Genomic DNA, 23402 nt, shown 5'->3' with positions numbered 1-23402 from the left:
ACGTGGGCAGGTCATAGAACTACTTCTGTTTATGCTACGTCCCTAGAAGAGAGCCCAGAATGTATTTAGACAGTATGTGCTAATGACCGATTACCTACTAATGACAGTTTTGTTTCCACTTATTCCTTCGCGATTTCCCAGCAAAGGCTTGAGGTGGAGATTATCCCAGGAGAGGACTCATCAAGCTCAAATTGTCCTCGAATCCGGACTATTGCGAGCACCGACGAAGGCTGCTGCTATGAGGTCGGACATGAGGTGGCGCTGTTGCGCTTTATCATGACTTTTTTTTTTTTTTTTTTTTTTTTTTTTTACCTGGGCTGCCGTCTCCTTCACAACGGACCAAGTAGCGATCTCTAGAGGAGGAACACAGTAAGCAGACCAGCAGCAAGTGCAGCTTTTACAGCTTCGGCAGAGGTTTCCTGCTGGCTGGTGCACGGTGAGTCCCGGAAACCTCAGTTGCCCGCAGACTTCCCCTTGTGGGGAGCCCGCCCCAACTCCATCCTTTGCGGGCAGCCACGCCCCACAGTGGGAAGGAGGGACTGAAAAGCATTTCCTTGAGGCTGGCACACCTTGTCACATCCAAACCGATCATTTTCTAACCCCCCTGGCTGGGCCGGTTCCATCTGAGAGCAGAGTGGCCGGAGGAGGGACACGGTAGCGAACTGGGGTTCAGGGGTAGGGGGGGTGGGAGGTGGATAGCTTGGGCGTTTGGGAGGGAAAGGGGGGAGAAGGCCAAGAGTGGGAAGGTTGTGAGAGGCGGTTCGAATTTTATCTGAACGGGCAATGATCACCAGGTGAACGAACCTGTATTTCTTTGGAAGGAACATCTTGTGGATTTTGACTTTTATGTTTTTATGATTGTACGATGTGATATGCTGTTCCGTGTTGACCGGATTTTTGCTTTCTTCTGAATTTGTCTTCTCTTTTTCTGTGTCTCTTTCCCTCCTACCTACCTGTCAATGTCATCCCCATTTGTCTCCTTTTTCCCGTTCATTTCTTTTTTGAAAAAAGATTTTTTAACATTTATTATTGAGAGACAGAGAGACACAGAGCACGAGCAGGGAAGGGGTAGAGAAAGGGGGAGACACAGAATCTGAAGCAGGGTCCAGGCTCCGAGCTGTCAGCACAGTGCCCAACGCCGGGCTCGAACTCACCAACCCTGAGATTGTGATCTGAGCTGAAGTCCCTCGCTTAACTGACTGAGCCACCCAGGCGACCCTTTGGTTTCTGTGACTGTGGCGTCTTTCTGTTAGGAATCCCCATGCCATCTGAGTTTCTCAGACGTTTCAGACCAAGCTTTCTTCTTGCTACTTAGCGAGAACCATCAGTGGTTGTGGAAATCAAGCACCAGAGCTCCTGTAATGTGCAGCTCACACACACAGTGAAATGCACCTGGAAATGGTGACTTCGACCTGATTGACCCTCCTCAGTACTCCTAACACTCAGCGAGGGGCCATCTGGGTCTTTCAGTGAGACATGGGGAGATACCATTGATCCTTGAACATCCCGGGTTTAAGTTAGGTGGGTCCACTTATGCATGGATTTTTTCAATAAGTACAGTACAGTACTGTAAATGTGTTTTCTCTTCCTTACGATTTTCTTAATGGTGCTTTCTTTTCTTTAGCTGACTTCATTCTAAGAATCCACTGTATAATACGTATGATATGCAAAATATCGTATGCATACAGTGTTGCTCGATTGTTTATGTTATTGGTAAGGTCGACTGTAGGCTATTAGTAGTTAAGTTTTGGGGGAGTCAGAAGTTTTACCCCTGTTTTCTGCTGCACAGGGGATCGGTGTCGCTAAACCCTGTGTTGTTCAAGGGTCAACTCTACGGGCATACTTTGGAGATATTGTGGGTTTGCCTTCAGACCACTGCATTAAAGTGGAATTAATATTGGAATGAAGTGAGTCAGATGAAATTTTTGGTTTTCCAGTGCAAACAAAAGTTATGTTTAGTCTGTACTGTAGCCCGTTAAGTGTGTAATATGCCTACAAAAGTCATGTGTATACCTTAATTAAAAATTCTTTCTTTCTTTCTTTCAAAATGTTGATTTATTTTTGAGAGACAGAGACAGAGTGTGAGCAGGAGAGGGGCAGAGAGAGAGGGAGACACAGAATCTGAAGCAGGTGCCAGGCTTTGAGCTGTCAGCACAGAACCTGACGCGGGGCTCGAACTTAACCGTGAAATCACAACCTGAGCTGAAGTTGGACGCTTAACTGAGTGAGCCACCCAGGCGCCCCCCCAAATACTTTTTTTTTCTAAAAAAGGCTGTCATCTGAGCTTCCAGAGAGTCATAATCATTGATGGCAGACCACTGTAACGAATACAATAATAATAAAAAAGTTTGAAATATTGTGAGAATTAGCCAAAATGTGACCCAGAGACACGAAATGAACAAGTGTTCTTGAAAAAAAAATGCAAAGTTGCTACAAACCTGCCATTTGCAACAAAACAAAACAAAACAACCTGCAATACCTGTGAAGCGCAATAAAACAAAATGCTTTAGGACCACACGCCTGTGTTGCTTCTGTGAAAATCATACACTCTTTCTTTAGTGCCTTCACTATTAGCTTGCTAGGGCTGCTCTAACAAATGGCCACAAATCGAGTGGCTTAAGCAACAGAAATGTATTGTCTCACAGTTCTGGAGGCTGAAAGTCTAAAATCAACAGCCATGTTGCTTCTCTCTGAGCGCTGGGAGGGAAGGATCTATTCCAGACCCTTTTCTTTGGCTTGTAGATGGCTGTCTTTATGTTGGTATGGCATTCTCCCTGCATATGAGTCTGTCTTCAAATTTCTTTCTTTTTATTTATTTATGTATTTATAATGTTTGTTTTGAGAGCACGTGTGCGTAATTGCAAGTGGGGGAGGGGCAGAGAGAGGGAGAAAGAGAGAGTCCCAAGAAGGTTCCGAGCCACCTTTTGAGACAAAGAGAGGGAGAGAGACAATCCCAAGCAGGCTCTGTGCTGTTAGTGGAGAGCCCGAGGCAGGGCTTGAACCCACAAACCGTGAGATCATGACCTGAGCCAAAACCAAGAGACCAACGCTCAACCGAGCCACCCAGGTGTCTCCAAATTTCCCCCTTTTTAAAGGACATTGGTCATATTGGATTAGTGCCCACTTTAATGACCTCCTTTTATGTCTCTATTCCCTCTGTTAAAGACTATTTCCAAGTAAGGTCACGATCTGCAGTATTGGAAGCTAGGACTTCAGTGTATGAACTTTGGGGTGCACACTTCGATCTGTAACAGTTCCTTGTTCTTTCATTATGTACATACTCAGAGTGAGTTGAGTGTCACATAGGGAGTTTTGTGATTCTACGGCTCTGTTTTATTTTTTTTTTAATTTTTTTAATGTTTATTTCTGAGACAGAGAGAGACAGAGCATGAATGGGGGAGGGTCAGAGAGAGAGGGAGACACAGAATCTGAAGCAGGCTCCAGGCTCTGAGCTGTCAGCACAGAGCCCGATGCAGGGCTCGAACTCACAGACTGTGAGATCAGGACCTGAGCCGAAGTCTGAAGCTCAACCGACTGAGCCACCCAGGCGCCCCACTATGGCTCTGTTTTAAACTGAGGGTGTTAGTTTCCTATTGCTGCGGTAACAAATCACCCCACATTTGGTGGCTTAAACCAACACATGTTTTTCTCTTACAGTTCTGGAAGTCAGAAGTCCAAAAGGGGTTTGCATGCCTTCTGGAGGCTCTAGGAGAGAATCCCTTTGCTTGCCTTTTTTTCAGCTTCTAGAGACTGCTTGCATTCCTTGGCTCAGGACTCTCTTCCTCTATCTTCAAAGCCACGTCAAGTGTTTCTCACAGTTCATTTGCCGGCAGTGACACTTGTGCCTTTTTCTTCCATATTCAGGGTCTTTATGATTACATCAGACTCACGGGCTAATCTAGAATAATCTCCTCATTTTAAGGTCAGTGGGTTAATTCCATCTGCAATCTTAATTTCCTTTTGCTATTCTAACACTATTAAAAACTAACATATTCGGGGCACCTGGGTGGCTCAGTCGGTTAAGCATCCGACTTTGGCTCAGGTCATGATCTTGCCGTTCCCGAGTTTGAGCCCCACATCAGGCTCTGTGCTGACAGCTCAGAGCCTGGAGACTGTTTCAGATTCTGTGTCTCCCTATCTCGCTCTGCCCTTCCCCCACTCACTCTTTGTCTCTCTCTCAAAAATAAATAAACATTAAAAAATTTAAAAAAAGAAACTAATATATTCATAGTTCTGGAGATTTGGACATAGATGTGTTTGAGGGGCCACTGACAGCCACACTGAGCTTTGAATAACTGGGTTTTCTTTATTGGGTTTATTGTCCTGTTTTCACTCTGAGGGATCAGTGTTTTGCTTGCTATGTGTAGCAAGGAACTTTATATCCCTTTTATAAGAGAAAACCAGCATCCTGTCTAGTGATAGAGCTAAAAATGTGTTCCCATTGAGCAGAAACCTGGGTAGCATGATGCTTCTATCGAATACTATTAAAAACGACTCCCCATCCCTTGTACTTTTAGCATTACAACTTAATTCTTTATACCCAATTAATTTGTATAGGTTATTTTTTTGATAAAAGTGTCTTTCTAGGGGCGCGTAGGTGGCTCCAGGCAGTTAAGCGTCCCGACTCTTGGTTTCAGCTCAGGCTATGATCTCACAGTTTGTGGGTTCAAGCCCCTCCCTGGGCTCTGCGCTCAGTCTCTTTGCCTCTCAAAATAAATAAATAAACTTAAAAATAATTTCTTTCAGCTCCAATGTTATTTTTATAGGTGAATTTAGCTGTGTATTTATCGAACAGCCGTATGAATTTTGACATGTGGGCGGACGCTGCTTTAGGCAGAAGAGACATAGCAATGCAGAAAGGAGCTGGGGTCCTTAAATTCTTGTTGTTGTGAAGGTGTCCCTCTCACTCCCTTCTCGTCCTTCCCCCGGTCTCAATTCCCCACCACATCCCTGGCTTTAGATGTGGCTACTGCTCTGTGCCTATGTCTGGGCTGTACTAACGAAGGACCTAAGGAAGGAAATTGCCATGCCCTCAAGGAAACTACCAACTGTTTGGGAAGAAGCAGATAATAATAAGCAAGCCAATGAAGCACTGAGTCAGCTGGTTCAATGCTCTATATTAGCATATCACCTCTTGGACATGGTTTCTAACTGGGAAAAATGAAAGTAGAAGGGAATGAGCACACACATACCAAAAAAAAAAAAAAAAAAAAGTGGCTGCTTGCACAGACATCAGCGTAGACCGGAATGAGTCCTGTCCCGAGTCCAGGGACCTGAAATCTGGTTTAAGCTCTTGCACTCTTTTTTGCAAGCAAAGAACAAGGGACTTACTTCAGTGTCCTTCATTATTATTATTATTTCGTTATTATTATTGTTATTATTTCCTCTCTTAACAAATGAAGGGTTGAGGTAGACTGGGAAACCTCCGGGGAGTCTTCCAGGCTTAAAACAAAATGAGTCTTTTATTTTTGAATTTCTCACAATTTCTCTGAGTTTCTGAAGCAGAATAATAATGAGGGGACAGGTTCGAATTCAGCTGGGGAGATGGTCACCTCTGGGCCAGAAAGGAAACTGGGGATGGGGTGCAGGGGTTTCTATCCATCCCTTGACTTCAGCCTCCTTTCCTGAAGGTACTCTTACCCGCTCAGCTCAGGTGGCCTTCACTACTTTTCTCCTGTCTACAAGGCCAGCTGAATTGGGCGGTGTAGATTCCTGCCGCCTCATGTTGTGAACGCCATTTCCTAAGGGTGAGTTTTCAGGGAACGGAAGGATCTCCCCAGGCTCATGCCTCCTTTAACCCTCATCAGTCTCTGTTGTGGCCCGACTTCTAAGAATCGTCGCCACCCACAACTCAGCCAACCATCAAGTCAATACAGCTAATTCTCAGTAATGGCCATGATCAAATCAACTTGAAGACAGTGATTGCATGTTTCAAACCTGCACTTTTAAGATTTTTATGAACTAAATTACTGGCAAGAATTATAAATGAGAAAGGAAACCTGTTTTAATTTTCCTTCTGTTATAGCCTCAGCCATAGTAAACTGCCCCATCAGTATATATTTGTAGAGCAGTGGTTTTCAATGTTGGCAGGTAACAAAATAGAAATACGGTGCTATTTCCAGAATACTGATCTAAATTAAAATTATGACATGTATATAATTCTAGGCTCTGTCAGAAATCTACTAAGAACAAATTGTAGCAGATGCTGTAGGGTAAGGAAAAAAAATATGTTTCAAACTGTACATTGTGGCCATAGGTAAATTTCAATAATACACATTTACACAAAATACACAATATACAATACACAATTACATTTACACAAAATACACAATACACAATTACATTTACACAAAATACACAATACACAATTACACAAAATACACAAAATAATACTCATATTTTAAGCCAATTAGCTTTCTAGAGAACTCTTCCAAGTTATTAGCTTGTGTCTCATCAGTTTTTTTTTGTTTTTGTTTTTTTAGTGTTTATTTATTTTTGACACAGAGAGAGAGAGACAGAGCATGAGCAGGGGAGGGGCAGAGAGAGGAGGAGACACAGAATCTGAAGCAGGCTCCAGGCTCCGAGCTGTCAGCACAGAGCCCAATGCAGGGCTCGAACTCACAGACCGTGAGATCATGACCCGAGCTGAAGCCAGACGCTCAACCGACTGAGCCACCCAGGTGCCCCATTGTCTCATCAGTTTTGAGTGATTTAGCCAAATGCACTGTATTGTTGGGTAAATGCAGAGTTTTGTGTTGAACAACTCTAGGAGACACCATTTATTTTCTATTCATATTATGCTATCAACTCAATGTTGAAAAACATCTGCCAAAGACGATAATTTGGAGTTTGGAGAAATTGATCCCAAGCTCTTCTTTTCTGACAGAACTCTCTATCCAAGCCACCCCCGGTTTGTGTCCTTTGGGTCAACTTCTCCAAAGTCCCTCTTATGTCAGATGGGGCTGTCTTGCCTAAGTGCTCAGTCCAGGCCTCAATCTAGTGCTCCTTCTGGCCAGTTAGAGACTAAAGCAGCAGGAAAGGACTTGATTTATCTGAGTAGTAGAAGTGACAGGCTTGCTTCTGGTTCAAGGAAGGAGGAGGAGGCGTAAGAGAATGCCAAATATTTACCTCCATTACCTTGTTTTCCATCAGATACATAATCAGATTCCACAAATCCAGCCAGTCTGGTCTGAAGCTGTCCTGCGTCCTACCTCTGTGGTCCTTCCTCGTAGGTCTCCATGCCCGATTCCTTTAGCGTTGCTGGGGGCTGATCATTAAGTGTGCGTCAAAATGAATTCCGGCAGAGGAAGAAGAAAGAAGCAGAGTATCCCCTAAAATATTCATAAAGCCTGGAAGTGCCAACAATTAAAAACACAGCCAGAATGGGAAGTCTCGAGTCTTCAACTTGGGGAATGCATGGGGTAGAGATTTCCAGAGGCTCGTCCAGACACATAAAGAGCCCAAAGACCTGGCAGGCAGAAGAAACTATGAAAGCGTATGCACATTATGAACTGTACAAACTGGGATCTTTTTCCTTACCCTCATCCCTCCAAACCCCAACTGGAAAAAAGGGGGATCAAATATCCAGCCAGCCTTATGAAGGGTGGAAAATTGTAGGGAAGGAGCACTAGGTGGAGATTCAAGACACATGAGAGTAGTCTTAGCCTGAGTGTTAACTGGCTGTTGGAAGATACCTCAAACTGTGCCTGAGTTTGCTCATCCATAAGTTATGGAGCTGAGGGTTTTTTTTTGTTGTTGAGTTCAAAGGGCTCTTCCGGTTGTTTAGGATTCTGTGGCATTGGTGGAGCACGTGTTGCATTTCAGAGTGTGCTTGTCAGGCAGAATAAGCAATGGAAGGCAGGGTTGCTGTTTTCATTGTTTCTGTAGCAGCGAGTATGGCCCAGAGGAAACAGCAGTGGTTACTTAATTTGCAGCATGGGAATAGAATGGCTTTTGGGGGGCGCCTGGGTGGCTCAGTGGGTTAAGTGTCCAACTGCAGCTCAGGTCATGATCTCACACTCCGTGAGTTCGAGCCCCACGTCGGGCTCTGTGCTGACAACTTGGAGCCTGGAGCCTGCTTCAGATTCTGTGTCTCCTCCTCTCTCTGCCCCTCCCCTGCTCATGCTCTGTCTCTCTCGGTCTCAAAAATAAATAAAAACATTAAAAAAAATGGCTTTTTGATATTGAGAGTCGAGATTGTTGTATCTTCATCCCTTCTTGAAGCCCAGCCATCTCTGCTACCACCAAGTGACCTTGATTTCACTCCTTGTCCTTGTCCTTGTCCTCACCCACATTCCACTCTTAGGATGAGTTAATAATGGATTCATGATGAAGGGGTTTCATATCCAATTAGGTCTCTGATTTATCTTCTGACCCTAAGCGAGTCCCCTTTTCACTCAGACCTTAGTTTCCACATAATGGAGTTGCTAAGGTAGCCATGGATTATTCTGCACTGGTTTTCTATTATAAAAATGAAGATGGGGCACCTGGCACTTAACTCACTTGATTAAGCGTCCGACTTCAGCTCAGGTCATGATCTCGCGGTTTGTGGGTTTGAGCCCCACGTCTGGCTCTGTGCTGACAGCTTGGAGCCTGGAGCCTGCTTCAGATTCTGTGTCTCCCTCTCTCTCTGCCCCTCCCCTGCTCACGCTCTCTCTCTGTCTCAAAAATAAATAAACATCAAAAAAAAAATTTTTTTTTTAATGAAGATGGGGCACCTGAGTGGCTCAGTCGGGTAGGCGTCTGACTCTTGATTTTGGCTCAGGTTATGATCTCATGGTTTGTCAGTTCGAGCCTCGTGTCGGGCTCTGCACAGACGGAATGGAGCCTGCATGGGATTCGCTCTCCATTTCTCTCTCTGCCCCTCCCCCACTTGTATGTTCTCTCTCTCTCAGAATGAATAAACTTTAAAATCTATCGATATATATAGATATATATCTATATAACTATATAACTATCTATATAACTATATAACTATATATAACTATATATCTATATAACTATATCTATCTATCTATCGATATATAGATATATATCTGTATAACTATATAACTATCTATATAACTATATCTATATAACGATCTATAGATAGTTATCTATCTATCGATATATATACATATCTATATATATCGATAGATAGATAGATAACTTTGAGAAATATACAAACTCTATAGGATTGGGAAGAAAGAAATATTAATAAGCCAAATGTGACTTTATAATTATCTGTAAAGCATCACTTCTTCAGCACATCACATTTATCTTTCCAAGTCTGCTCTCCTTGGGCTGATATTGAAATTGATTATTTTTAATTCACTGAGTTAGCACTCAGTCAGGCAAGCTGACTTCAAAACCAAAGTATGAGCTTACGTTATCTACAAACAGATGGGCAATAAAGATTTGATAGTATCAGCAAGGTTGCAGGTTGTGGGTTTATAGGTATTCAAAAACTATGTGAGATAAGTCACTCACCAAAAGGAGTTGAACGCTGGGCTAGAACTCTGTGCTAGATGGAGGTCCTTATAGTTTTACATATGAGTTACAGGATTTAATAGTGGTATTAGGGACTGCTCCTTTGCGCCTTTCATTTAAGCTCAATCAATAACATTTTGGGTGCCCAGGGAACAGTGTTCTCTATAGGTTTGATGTGAAGAAGCATTTATGGATAGGAATTTAGAGATGTGACTCTGGGTACCAGAGTCCCACCAAATTCATGGCAATGTGAGGAATCAGATGAACTCGGGCCCGTCAAAGAAAATAAACTGGGTGCTGATGCTAAGAACTATAAAATGTGCTCTATAGTGTGTGCCTTTATCCAAACATGAGGAGGATCAGAAGTGGCCTTTTAGTATGCTATGGTACCATATATAAATAGCATGCTTGGCCAGACTCTAGGAGGCATGTATTGTCCAACCTGTTCTAGAATGGATCTTCTCAGAGACAGAGCATTCTGTGACATTGCCGAATCATACACAAATTCTGGTTTAACCTTTAGAGGCCATGGAACTGTTTGTCATCATCAACAACAAATGAGACTTGCACACTGAAAACTACAAAATATCATTGAAAAAATTAAAGAGGATCTAAGAAGACTTAATATCGTTAAGATGGTAGTACCCTCTCAATTGACCTGTACAGTCAATGTAATCTCTACCCCAATGTTTTTTACAGAAATGGCCAAGCTGATTCTAAAATGCACATCGTAACATAAGTGTCTTAAAATATCCAAAACAGTCAAAAAGAGAACAAAGATGGAGGAGTCATGTCTAATGATTTAAAAACTCACTAAGTTTTTTTTTTTTTTTTTAATTTTTAATGTTTATTTACTTTTGAGAGACAGAGCATGAACGGGAGGGGCAGAGAGAGAGGGAGACACAGAATCCAAAACAAGCTCCAGGCTCCGAGCTGTCAGCACAGAGCCCCACGCGGGGCTCGAGTTCACGAACCGTGTGATCATGACTTGAGCCCTAGTCAGATGCTTAACTAACTGAGCCACCCAGGTGCCCCTAAAAACTCACTAAGTTTTAAAACTAAGTAATTAAGACTGTGTACTATTGGCATAAAGATAGACATATAGACCAATGGAACAGAATTGAGGGTCCTGAAATAAACTCATACCTATGGCCATTTGATTTTCTTTTTTATTAAAAAAAATTTTTTTTAATTATTTTTCTTTATTTTTGAGAGGCAGAGAGACACAGTGTGTGTGGGGGAAGGGCAGAGAGAGAGGGAGACACAGAATCCAAAGCAGGTTCCAGGCTCTGAGCTGTCAGCACAGAGCCCGATGCGGGGCCCAAACTCATGAACCATGAGATCATGACCAGAGCCAAAGTTGGATGGATGCTCAACCGACTGAGCCACCCAGCCGCCCGGGCCATTTGACTTTCTATATAGTGCCAACACAATTCATTGTGCAGATGCACTGGATATTAACATGCAAAAGAATGAAATTGATTGCCTACTTCACAACATTTGCAGAAATTAACTCAAAATAGGTCAAAGATCTAAATGTAAGATCTAAAATCATTATTCAGCCATAAAAATGAATGAAGTACTGATTTATGCTATAACATGGATGGGATGGTTAATTTTTTTAAAAAAATTTTAATGTTTTTATTTATTTTTGAGAGAGAGAGAGAGAGAGAGAGCAAGCAGGGGAGGGGCAGAGAGAGAGGGAGACACAGAATCTGAAGCAGGCTCCAGGCTCCGAGCTGTCAGTACGGAGCTGATGTGGGGCCTGAACTCATGAGCTGTGAGATCATGACCTGAGCCGAAGCCGGACGCTTAACTGACTGAGCCAGCCAGGTGCCCCAGGATGGTTAGTTTTATGTGTCAGTTTGACTGGGCTGAGGAATGTCCAGATGTTGAGGAAACATGATTTCTGGGTGCCTCTGTGAGGATGTTTCTGGAAAAGATTAGCATTTGAATCAGTGGACTGAGTAAAGGAGATCTGCCCTTGCCAGTGTGGGTGGACATTATCCAGCCTGCTGAGGGCTTGAGGAAAGCAAAAAGATGGAGGGTGAATTTTCTCTCTCTTGAGATGGGACACCCATCTTCTCCTGCCCTCCACCATCGGAACTCCTGGTTCTCCGGCCCTTGGGCTCTAGGACTTACGCCCATGGTCCCCCGCTCTCAGGCCTTCAGCCTCACACTGAATTGTACTACCAGCTTTCCTGATTTTCCAGCTTGCAGACAGCAGGTTGGGGGACTTCTCGGCCTCTGTAATCTCATGAGCTAATTCCCATAATAAATGTCCTCCTATATATTTGTCTATATATCTACATCTTTATATCTTATTCGTTCAGTTTCTCTAGAGAACTCTGATTAATACAATGGGTGATCTTAAATGCATGCTAAGTGAAAGAAACCAGACACAAAGCTACAGATTGTATGATTCAATTCGTATGAAATGTTCAAAATAGGTAAATCCAGAGACAGAAAATAGGTGATTGCCAGGCGCTGGGGAGAGTGGGCATTGGGGAGTGACTACTATTGGTACAGATTTCTTGGAGGGGATGATGAAAATATTCTAAAATTAGATAGCAGTGATGGTTGTACGATTTTGTGACTATAAAAACCACTGATAATACATTTTAAAAAGGGTGAGTTCTTGGGGCCCCTGGGTGGCTCAGTTGGTTAAGTGTTGGACTTCAGCTCAGGTCATGATCTCACGGTTTGTGAGTTGGAACCCCACATCGGGCTCTGTGCTGGCAGCTCAGAGCTTGGAGCCTGCTTTGGATTCTGTGACTCCCCCTCTCTCTGCCCCTCCGCTGCTCACACTCTGTCTCTCTTTGTCTCTCAAAAATTAAATAAACATGAAAACAAATTTTTTTAAAGGGTGAGTTCTCTGGTATGTGAATTATATCTCAGTCAAAAAGAAAGCAATATTGAACGTAATTCTAATTTTGAAAAAAAAAAAAAAAAGAAAAAGGAAAGAAAAGGAAAGAAAAGAAAAGAAAAAAAAGGTTTTCCAGAATCTGCTAGGAAGATGATATAATGTCAGAAAATAGATTCCAAAGCCATACAACCTGGGAGTTCCAAATCCCTGTTACTAGCTGAGTGGTCCAGAGCAAGTTACTTTACGTCTCTGTGACCCAGAGGTCATTGGTGCCATTGTAACTATATGCCTACTAGGCTGTAATGGGAAGCAAAAACCAGTATGAAGGAAGCTGTGCTGCATGTAAGTGACGGTTAAAGAGGGGCAGAGCAGGGCAGGGTCCAAAGCAGATTGCTTCATTGGTTTATTGTCTGAACTCTGCTCCAGGCTGACTCACGGAAAGACACTGGGTGTAGTGGAAAAGGAGGAAGAGATAATATGGATCCAAGATACCATATCTATATTTAACCTTTCCTGGCCCTGGAAAAGATCCAGAACTATGTTAGGAGAGACACATAGAGGAGGGCACCAGAGCCAGGGATGATGAAAAGTATTGGATAAATTTTTTGTTGCTCAGTTTAAATAAATATTAGACAAAAATGTTGAGGGTTTTCCTCTGGTTTCAGACAATAAACTTAAGATTTTGTTCTCTTGTCCTGTCTCTACTGGGACCTTGCTTCATCTTTCAATTGAAAATGAGATCAGACAGGGGCACTTGGGTGGCTCAGTCAGTTAAGTATCTGACTCTTGACTTAGTCTCAGGTCATGAGCTCATGGTTTGTGAGTTCAAGCCCCGCATTGGGCTCTGTGCAGAAAGCATGGAGCCTGCCTGGGATTCTCTCTCTGTCTCTCTCTGTCCCTCTCCTGCTCATGCACTCTCTCTCTCTCAAAATAAATAAATAACCTTTTAACAACAAAAAAAAAGATCAAACAAATCTTTAAAGTTCATGTCACTGCCACATTTTTATTCCCAGGACAGATCAAGAAGCTAGGACAGTGGCAGGTGTTTGTAGCAAGATTCACATTCTTTTGTTTTTTTAATTAATTAATTAATTAATCAAAGTTTTATTTAATTGTAGTTAGTTAACATATTTGCAATATTGGTTTCAGGAGTAAAATTCAGTGATTCATCACTTAAATACAACACCCAGTGTTCATCATAACAAGAGCCCTCCCTAATACCCATCACCCATCTAGCCCATCCCCCTCCCACCTCCCTCCATTGACCCTCAGTTTGTTCCCTATCTTCAAGAGTCTCTTACTGTGTCTCTCTCTCTCTCTCTTTCCTCCTCCCACGTGTTCATCTGTTTTGTTTCTTAAACTCTATATATGCATGAAATCATATGGTATTTGTCTTTCTCTGATTTATTTCGCTTAGTGTAATACATCTAGCTCCATCCACGTTATTGCAAATGGCAAGATTTCATTCTTTTTGACCACATCCCTTTGTTTTAAACTGCTTTCTGCATCTTTGTAAGATGCACTTCCCATTCATGACTTTTCTTTAGATCTCACTCTTTCTGTCAACATACAGCAAAGAAGGACTATATTACATAGCCATTTTGAGGGAATGATAGAAAGGTGTCACATTTCTTACTTAAAAAAAAAATAGAGAAAACTCTGTTGTTCACCTTTCCTCTGGTTTTACACTTCTGAATTCTCTTCTTTATGTGAGTATATGTTATATATCCTTGGTTTCATCATCGTTTTCCTTTCTTGGATTCTAAATAAATAATTATAATGCCTTGTATTTTTACTCTATATATTTCATGGTGTTTTACATACAAACCTCAGACCAAGACATGTTAATTAGCTTGCTTAAGGTCACACACAAGATGGTGCTAACCCAGTGTCATAACTGAGATCTCACGTCTCCTTTGCCTGTATTAGGAGAGGATTCTTTCTTTTCATTCTACATTTCTCCTAGAACTTTCCATTAAGAAATAATCTAGGTGAGGAAAATATAACCAATTCCAGGGCAGAAGGCAGCTGAAGCCAACATGAAGATCAGTGCTGGGGCCTCATTATACTGGAGTCCATGCTAGTGTAGAAATAGTGTTATTTAAAGTTCATTTGATCACAGGGTTTCCTCCAAAGTGCATCTCATATCTGCATTAATCTCTGTCTTCCTCAAAATCACTGGTATTGATATATGAGAGGAGAAAGAGTATGATTAGCAAATGATAGAGCAATAAGTTAGTAGAACTGGCTTGAAATTCTCTGAAATACCAAAACCTTAACACCAGCTTAACAGATCTCCAAATCATTTACTATAGAAATGCTTTAATGGTGGGAAGCAAGGTACATCAGAAAAGAGGGCAGTGGACCTGTGGGGGCAGGGGAGAGGGAGAACGTGATAATACGACCTTTCTGAATTCCATCAATTTCTTTTATTCTAAGACTTTAAAGTCTTGTCCTATGTTTTATCTTATTTGTCTTGCCAGAATGTCTGATAATACGACCTTTCTGAATTCCATCAATTTCTTTTATTCTAAGACTTTAAAGTCTTGTCCTATGTTTTATCTTATTTGTCTTGCCAGAATGTCTGATTAGGCAGTTCAAGGATTATGATCCATTACTTTATGGATCAGGAATTAAAACCCAGAGATGTGATAACACCTGCTCCAAATGATAGAGACAGAAAGGGAGAGAGAAACAGAGATAATGTTAAGATATGGCTGCCAATTTAGAACTGTATTAAACTAGATCCTGATGAATTTTAAATCTGCTTATATCACTTTACCTATGAACATAAGAAAAACCCCTTTATTAAAAACTTTCATGAACGTAAAATTGATATATTTATTCTATTGTATAGCTGTATAAAAATTTGGCAGTCCTCTTTGCATTAGAGTTTTCCAGAGAAATAGAGCCAACAGGATGTTTGTGTGTCTATGTATGTATGTATATGCATGTAGGTATGCCTATACGTATGTATGTATCGTCTATTGAGATCTAGTTTGAAGAACAGATCTGAGCCTGGATGGCTCAGTTGGCTAAGCATCCGACTCTTGATTTTGGCTCAGGCTATGATCTCACGGTTTGTGAGATTGAGCCCTGTGTTGGGCTCTGCACCGGCAGTGCAGGGTCTGCTTGGGATTCTCTCTCTCTCTCTCTCTCTCTCTGCCCCTCCACTGTTTGTTCTCTCTCTTTCAAAATAAATAAATAAGCATTAACAAAAATTAAGAATCTGTGGATAGTTGGGAAGTCCAAAGTCTTCAAGGTAGACCAGCAGGCTGGAGACCCAGTGCAGTGATGCAGTTTAAGTCCAAAGGCAGTGTGCTGGCATAATTTCCTCTTCTGGGGAGGTCAGTCTTTTTCTATTAAGACCTTCAACTGATTAGATGGGCCATACCCACATTATGGAGGGTAATGTGCTTTCTTCAAAGTTCCCTGACTTAATTGTTAATCTCATTTTAAAAATGCCTTCACAGAAATATCTAGAATAACGTTTGATCAATTATCTGGGTACCATGGCCTAGCCAAGTTGACACATAAAATTACCCATCACACACCTCTTCATGAAAATTTAATTTTATTTCTACTTTTAATTTTAATACAATTTGCATAATTGTATAATTATAATAGCAATTTAAAAACAATCATTATTTATTAATAATTACTATTAATCAATAATAATAACAATCAATTATAATTATTAAATAAAATGATAATTTTTTTTTTGCATGTTCGGAAACATCTTCCATTAAAAAAATCCTTTTATGGGGTGCCTGGTTGGCTCAGTCAGTGGAGCCTGAGACTCTTGGTCTCAGGGTTGTGAGTTTGAGCCCCATGTTGGGTGTAGAGATTACTTAAAAATAATATCTCTTAAAAAATCCTTTTATAATTGAGTCTTAGGAGAGAAATTACTGGGTCAAAATTATGAACGTCATTCAGACTCTTTTCTTACATTGCCAAATTCATTTCCATAATGTAGAAATTTAGATTCCCTGTTAATGTGTAAGAGTGGGCTTTTTAAAATAGGGTTCTTCAGAACATCAGAATTCTCTTTCTTTTTTTTTCTTAAATGGAAATACAAAAATTTCACATCTTGGTTTTACTTGAATGTATATTATATAATTATTAGTTAAATTGAACATCTTTAATCTTAACATCACCCTTCTCCCATATTTGTTAAACACTTTGATTTGATATACTGGTTTTCTTTTGATTTTCACTGTTTTTTTTTTAATTTTTAATTTTTATTTTTTAATTTTAATTTTAATTTTTTTTGAGAGAGAGAGAGAGGGAGAGAGAGAGAGAGAGAGAGTCTGTGTGAACAGGGAAGGGGGACAGAGGAAGAGAGAGAGAGAATCCCAAGCAGGCTTCACACTCAGTGTGGAGGTTGACACGGAGCTCGATCCCATGACCCTGGGATCATAAGCTGAGCCAAAATCAAGAGGCAGACGCTTAACCGACTGAGCTACCCAGGTGCCCCATGTTTTTCACTTTTCATGACCATTTATTTATTGTCATCTTATTAATTTTCTTACTATAGTTACTAAGTTTTGTAGAATTTCTGTTTTTATGCATTGATCCTTTCTTTGTGGTTTTACTTTTTCTGTTGGAAGGATTCTTCTATTTATTTATTTATTTGTTTATTTCTTTATTTACTTTATGCATTTGTATCTCTTTTGTTATTGATTATTTATTTTTATTTTTAAATTTACATCTAAGTTACTTAGCATTTAATGCAGTAATGATTTCAGGAGTAGATTCCAGTGATTCATCCCCTACGTGTAACACCCATTGCTCATCCCAGCAATGGGATGGGCCCCTTGCTCATTTAGCCATCCTCCCATCCACAACCCCTCCAACAACCCTCAGTTTGCTCTCTATATTTAAGATATTTAAGAGTCTCGTATGTTTTGCCCCCTCCCTCTTTTTACATCATGTTTGCTTCCCTTTCCCTATGTTCATCTGTTTCGTATCTTAAATTCCACATATAAGTGAAGTCATGATATTTGTCTTTCTGTAATTCCGCTTAGCATAATACCCTCTAGTTCCATCCACGTAGTTGCAAATGGCAAGATTTCATTCTTTTTGATTGCCGAGTAATACTCCATTGCATATATATACCACATCTTCTTTATCCATTCATCTGTCAGTGGACACTTGGGCTCTTTCCATATTTTGGCTATTGTTGATAGTGTTGCTATAAACATGGGGGTGCATGTGTCACTTCAAAACAGCATACCTGTATCCCTTGGATAGATACCTAGTAGTGCAATTGCTGGGTCATAGGGTAGTTCTATTTTTAATTTTTTGAGGAAACTCCATACTGTCTTCCAGAGTGGCTGAACTAGTTTGCATTCCCACCAGCAGTGCAAAAGGGTTCCTGTTTCTTCACATCCTCGCCAACATCTGTTGTTGTCTGAGCTGTTAATTTTAGCCTTTCTGACGGCGTGAGTTGGTATGTTATCGTGGTTTTGATTTGTACAGGAATCTTTTCTTATTTTTTTTAACGTTTTTTTTTTTTTTTAATTTATTTTTGAGACAGAGAGAGACAGAGCATGAACAGGGGAGGGGCAGAGAGAGAGGGAGACACAGAATCTGAAGCGGGCTCCAGGCTCTGAGCTGTCAGCACAGAGCCCGACGCGGGGCTCAAACTCACGGACCGCGAGATCGTGACCTGAGCCGAAGTCGGCCGCTTAACCGACTGAGCCACCCAGGCGCCCCAGGAATCTTTTCTTTTAATCTTACCTAGTCCTCACCAATCCCATATAACGTACAATGTTAGTTTTTGTTTCTTAAAACATATAATCATTTGTCCAACTAAAATTTATTGTTGCACAGGAATGAAGCAAGGATCTAAATTATTATTGCCAAGCGAGTAACCATAATATGCATATGATGCATAATCCACATAATGATAATCAATCTCAACAGTTCGCAACCTGGCTGTAATTTAGTGTCTCCTGGGAAGCAGTCCCTTTTTTCAGTGCTGATAAGTGAAATCATACTTATGGGATACATAAACATCATAATTCTTCTAAGGTAGGGAGTGAACCCCACATGGGCATTTTTTAGAAAGCTCCCTACAAGAGGCTAATGTGTAGCCAGGTTTGAGAATCTGCTTGTTCTGTTTCATGCTGACTTCTTTATATTAAATCCCTAAATATGTCATTTATTTCTGGGATATTTATGTGCTCTATTAAGCTTACTCTCTATTTTTGAGTGTCACTGTGTAGGTTAGTGTGTGTGTTAGGCTTTGTAACATATTCAGGCCTAGAATATGCTTCTTGCCTCAAATCTTGTTTTGCTTTTGGAATGAGAGATTAATGCATGCTGGGATATCACTAGTTCTTATCCTCATCTTGCTGGAGCCCTAAGTTTGCAAAACAAAAACAAAAACAAAAACAACTGTAACAAGTCCTTATTGAACTTCTCAACTTACTTACACATCTTAGAAAAGCTACCTAAACTTTCTCCCCATCCTCATTTTCTGTTTATTCTCTGAACTACCCCCCTCTCTAGCTCCGCTACTGCTTATTCTTTCTAGGACCATGAGTGATCTCCGTTCTGCCTGTATCCATTGGGCCACTTCTCTGAGAGAGTGATTTGAGATAAACTAACTAGGTTTTGGAGGTAAATTCTAGGTAAAGGTCGACAGTTTGGTGATACATTCACATGTAGGTGAGAGTAAGCAACTTGGGTTTATAGTGTGGCGAGCAGAACAGTAGGGGCAAGAGGTCCAGGGGCACGTGGGTGGGCGTGAAGTAGAGTATGGATGGGGTGATGGCCATTATTCAGGTGCAAGGCCATCAGGGTATCTATCAGGAGGGGGGTGGCTTTCCATTTGTAGTAGGACGTCAGTAACCAGACTATATTGTGCAGTTCTAATCTCATGAAAGAGGTTTGATTTAGGCAGAGAGGACAGTGAGGGCCTATCCACTTGTGAGACATTCAGGATAGGACTCCAGACTTGAGAGTACTTGGATACTCAGCATGAGTACCTGGACAACCTTACGAGAAATGAGCGACCTGTCTTCTCAAACTAAGGAGGGTGGCAAGAAGGATAGGGAGAAGGAGCCGAGACTATTGATCTCCTTACTGCCTCCATCCAGATTAGTTCAGGAATTTTACCCAAGACTGGGTAAAAATGTAGCCAGCAGATAGGTGGTGTCAATGGAAGCAGCTAGAAGGCGTTGAGACATTTAGGGACAGAAGGTGAATTAATTAACTAATTAATAATATACCACCATGTAGCATTCTATCTGTTTTATACCTTAGTTTACAGCATTGTGCTCTTGATCCGTCTTGTTTAAATCTCCCGTCCTCAACATGATTGTCAAATTCAGAGACCTCTTAGAAGGTGTAATACTTAGACTGTCCAATCGTACGTAGTTGCTGTATGAAGTTTTAACACCCACGTTCCTTTATGATTAACTTCCTCTTCGCACACAGGACTACGTGGAGTTAGATCTACCAATATTATAAATATCTTGACAATAGGGGTTTTGTTTTGTTATCTGGAGTTATATACGCTTACCTGATTGGTACAGCTATGTGACTACCTCCCAACCTGGGAGACAGGTGAAGAAGGGATGGGGGAGGAAGGGAGGCACTGCTTCATATTGATTGTCAATAATGGGCCCAGCACTATGCTAGGTATTATACGTAAATTATCCTGGAGAGCTTTCCACAGTCTCGGGAGAGAGATATCATTGTCTCCGCTGACAGATGGACAAATGGAGGCTCAGAAGGTTAGAATGACTTATACACAGTCTGGGAGAATGTTGGACCTGAGATCCAAATAGAAGTCTGACTCCAAATCTCCTTCTCTTGCCACTTCCCTGGAGGAAAGTGCAGGCAGGGCAGGGATAGAAATGAAGCTTGTGAGCTTCTGGGGCTGCTGGGATATGGGTAGAAAGAGGCAGGTCTGCAGGACCTTCAGAATTTGAGAGGCAAGGTCGTCTCACTGGTTGAGGGGACTTGCTCATTGCCCTGCCCCCTTTTCTGACGTGACTCATTCCTTGCTGCTGTCTGTGGTTCTTCACTGCCCTCAGGAGAGAAACAGGTGTCCCGCTCCCTGAACTAGGAAGGGAAGGCATGGCAAAGTCAGGTGTCGTGCCTCTGGACGCTTGATGAATCACCTATCAAACCGGAATTGGCACCTCTGTTATCATAACACCAGCTCAGTGCTGATTCCATCTTTCCCAGCTTCCAGACTGCTCAGCTCTGAGGCACACTGAGCCACTCTTAAGGAGGGACTCCGCTGTTTGCTCCTTGCTGTGCAGAATGAGGTTCCCGGGGGCATCGTTTTCATCTCGCCAGGCGTTTGTGGTTGTGTACCTGGGATTACCTTCTCTGTGCAGGATCTTTACAGGGACCCGCCCTGTGTGACACAGCACTTCACACATTTCCTGCTTGTGACATCCCCTGTCCATTGTCTCTCTGCCTGCCCGGGTCCGGGACTCATTTATCAGAGTATGAGACAGCGTGTGTACGTGTGTGTGCGCGCGTGTGCACGTATGTGTGTTCCCGCCATCTTTCGCAGAATGCCTTCCTTCTGTCCTTTTTCAGTGTGGCTCTCCCGTCTGCCAGAGGGCAATGTGCTAGAATGGGCGGGAAGAGTGGTAGAACAGGGTGGAGCTCCTCACTTACAGGGGAAACTGCTAAGACTTTTCAAGTTCCAGAAGTCCCCCCACTGCCCCTGAATGAAAAGTCTAGCAGAATGAATAGCAGAGAGGGGGACTGATCTTTGGAAATGCACTGTGACTGACCACAGCAGCAGCGAAGTGTTTGAGAGAAGCCCCAGGGAGGCGTCTCCTCTGGCGTGTCCAACGGGTAGGAGAAAGGAGACGCAGATAGAAAAGAGGCGATTCTGTGTTTTGGGGGGGGGGTGGTGGTGGTAGTTGTGTGTCCTTGGCTTTTCCCTTATTGAGAACCCTTTTTCGGGGCGCTTGGGTGCCTCAGTCAGTTAAACGACTGACTTCGACTCAGGTCATCTTCGGGTCAGTGGGTTCGAGCCCCCCATAGGGCTCTGTGCTGACAGCTCAGAGCCTGGAGCCTGCTTCGGATTCTGTGTCTTCCTCTCTCTGCCCCTCCCCCACTCTCGCTCTCTCCCTCTCTCTCAAAAATGAATAAACACTAAAAAAATAAAAATAAAAAAAAAGAGAACCCTTATTCTGGGCTGGGGAAATTGTTGATTGGTAATCTCGGGAAGAGAAAACAATCAGCAAGATAATGTCTAATTTGGGATATATCATTTCTGGGTTTTTGAGGTTTGCCTGTGGTAGATGGAGAATTATGGAATTGAGAACGTGAAAAACAGAATGATAATTATAATAAAAATAAAATGTATTGAATTTGGGTGACACCTCAAAGGACCTAAAATTAATCTCTGCAGTCATATTAAAAACCTCATGGGGTGGGTAGTGTTACTGCGATTCTTACTTAGATGTTAAGGGGCCTGTCTGTCTTGCAATCACAGTACTCCTCTCCAAAGCAAATTTTTTGGGAGCTTCCAGGATACAAATTAGGCTTCTTCATCTCTACTGGGTTGTACATGTGTTTTAGGAATTCCTGCAGACACGTTAAAATAAGAAGGAAGACTGGGACGCCTGGGTGGCTCAGTCAGGTGAGCATCTGACTTAGGCTCAGGTCATGATCTCACATCGGCCCACATCGGGCTTACTGCTGTCAGCTCAGAGCCCACTTCGGATACTCTGTCCCCCTCTTTCAGTCCCTCCCCCGCTTGCGCTCTCTCAAAAATAAATAAAACATTAAAAAAAAATAAGGAAGAAAAGCTGATAACACTCAGTCTCCTTATTACAAGACCTTTGTTGAAATAAGGTCAGGATTCCCAAGCACCATGGGAGCCTCTCTTCTAATGGTTTCAAAGTGCATTTCAAGCCCTGGGTCTCTAGGAAGGTGTGGGAGGGGGAGGATCAGAACAATCACAATCCTTCAGTATCTGAGGAGAACAGGAGGACAAGGGATTCCCTCTGGGTGACCTCCCCTTCTCTCTGCCTCATCCACCCTAGGAGATATCACCTGGCACAAGGCAAGTTGTCTACACTAGTCAAATCCTCTGGATCGAAAGAGGCTCGCCTCTCCAGTGTGCCTTTGCCTGTACTCTTTGTCCTCTGGCAAGTGTGCTTCAGGAGGAAGGTGGGGCCTTGGGCGCTGCATGGTGCTCCCAATTCTCAGGCCAGTGCCCTGTCTCCTGGGAGTTCTAGCTCCTTCTGGACCTTCATGTTCACAGTGAGAGATCGCCAGTCCTGGAAACTAGACCCTTTCCCTCAAAAAGGGATTTAGGATGGAGATCAAATCCAGGAAAATGAACAGACAAAGAAAATGATCCAAGATTCCATAATCTGGGGAGTACTGGGGGAAAGTTTCGATTCTACCTTTATTTTCTGGATACAGTTTGAAGACAGACATGCAGTCGTTGTCTGTGGCCCTCTAAGACCTTGGAGCACACACTTAACAGGCAGATTCTCCTCCCCTGTGCTTTCCAAATTCTGTTGCATTTGTTGGTGAAGTTTGGTTTCTGCATTACGGTTTCTATGATTCTTTTGGATTCGGACATAATTTCTTCTTCCATGTGAGTGACAAGTACAGATGTGTAGTAAAGTGGTTTAAGGAATATTGGGTTTGTAATTAAAAGACTGGGGCATGACACCTTGCTGTGGCATTTGCTTGTTGTTTTGTTTTTTTTTTAACCTGGGCTTATTCAGAATTGAATCTTTTTGAATGTTTTAATGTTTATTCATTTTTGAGAGAGACGGAGACAGAGTGTGCGCGGGGAAGGGGCCGAGAGAGAGGGTGACTCCAGGCTCTGAGAATCGGAAGCAGGCTCCAGGCTCTGAGCTGTCAGTCAGCACAGAGCCCAACGTGGGGCCCAAATTTGTGAACTGCGAGATTATGGCCTGAGCCAAAGTCAGACACTTAATCAGCTGGACCATCCAGGTGCCCCCCAAATTTAACCTTTTCAGACCTCAGTTTCCCCGTTGTGTGAAAGTGCCTAGCGTCACACCTGGCACATTATAGTTGCTCGACATATGTTTATTGGAGTTGAAAA

The 23402-nt window shown here is 42.2% G+C and overlaps 1 protein-coding gene across 2 annotated transcripts in view; it reads left to right on the top strand.

Annotated features, from left to right (window-relative positions):
• Positions 1 to 381: 381 nt before the first annotated feature.
• Positions 382 to 23402, top strand: part of STYK1 (serine/threonine/tyrosine kinase 1) — a 45807-nt gene continuing 22786 nt past the window's right edge. The window contains exon 1 of one of the 2 annotated variants that reach the window (XM_060658376.3): positions 382 to 436. The gene's annotated coding sequence lies outside the window, so the exon portion shown is untranslated. Of the gene's footprint in view, positions 437 to 506; positions 655 to 23402 lie in introns of those variants that run through there. The other variant, XM_060658375.3, reaches the window with a different exon arrangement.

The sequence above is a fragment of the Panthera onca genome, chromosome B4 (genome assembly GCF_046562875.1).
Source record: "Panthera onca isolate mPanOnc1 chromosome B4, mPanOnc1 haplotype 2, whole genome shotgun sequence".
Classification (NCBI taxonomy): domain Eukaryota; kingdom Metazoa; phylum Chordata; class Mammalia; order Carnivora; family Felidae; genus Panthera; species Panthera onca.
This window is presented reverse-complemented; position numbering and strand designations above follow the sequence as displayed.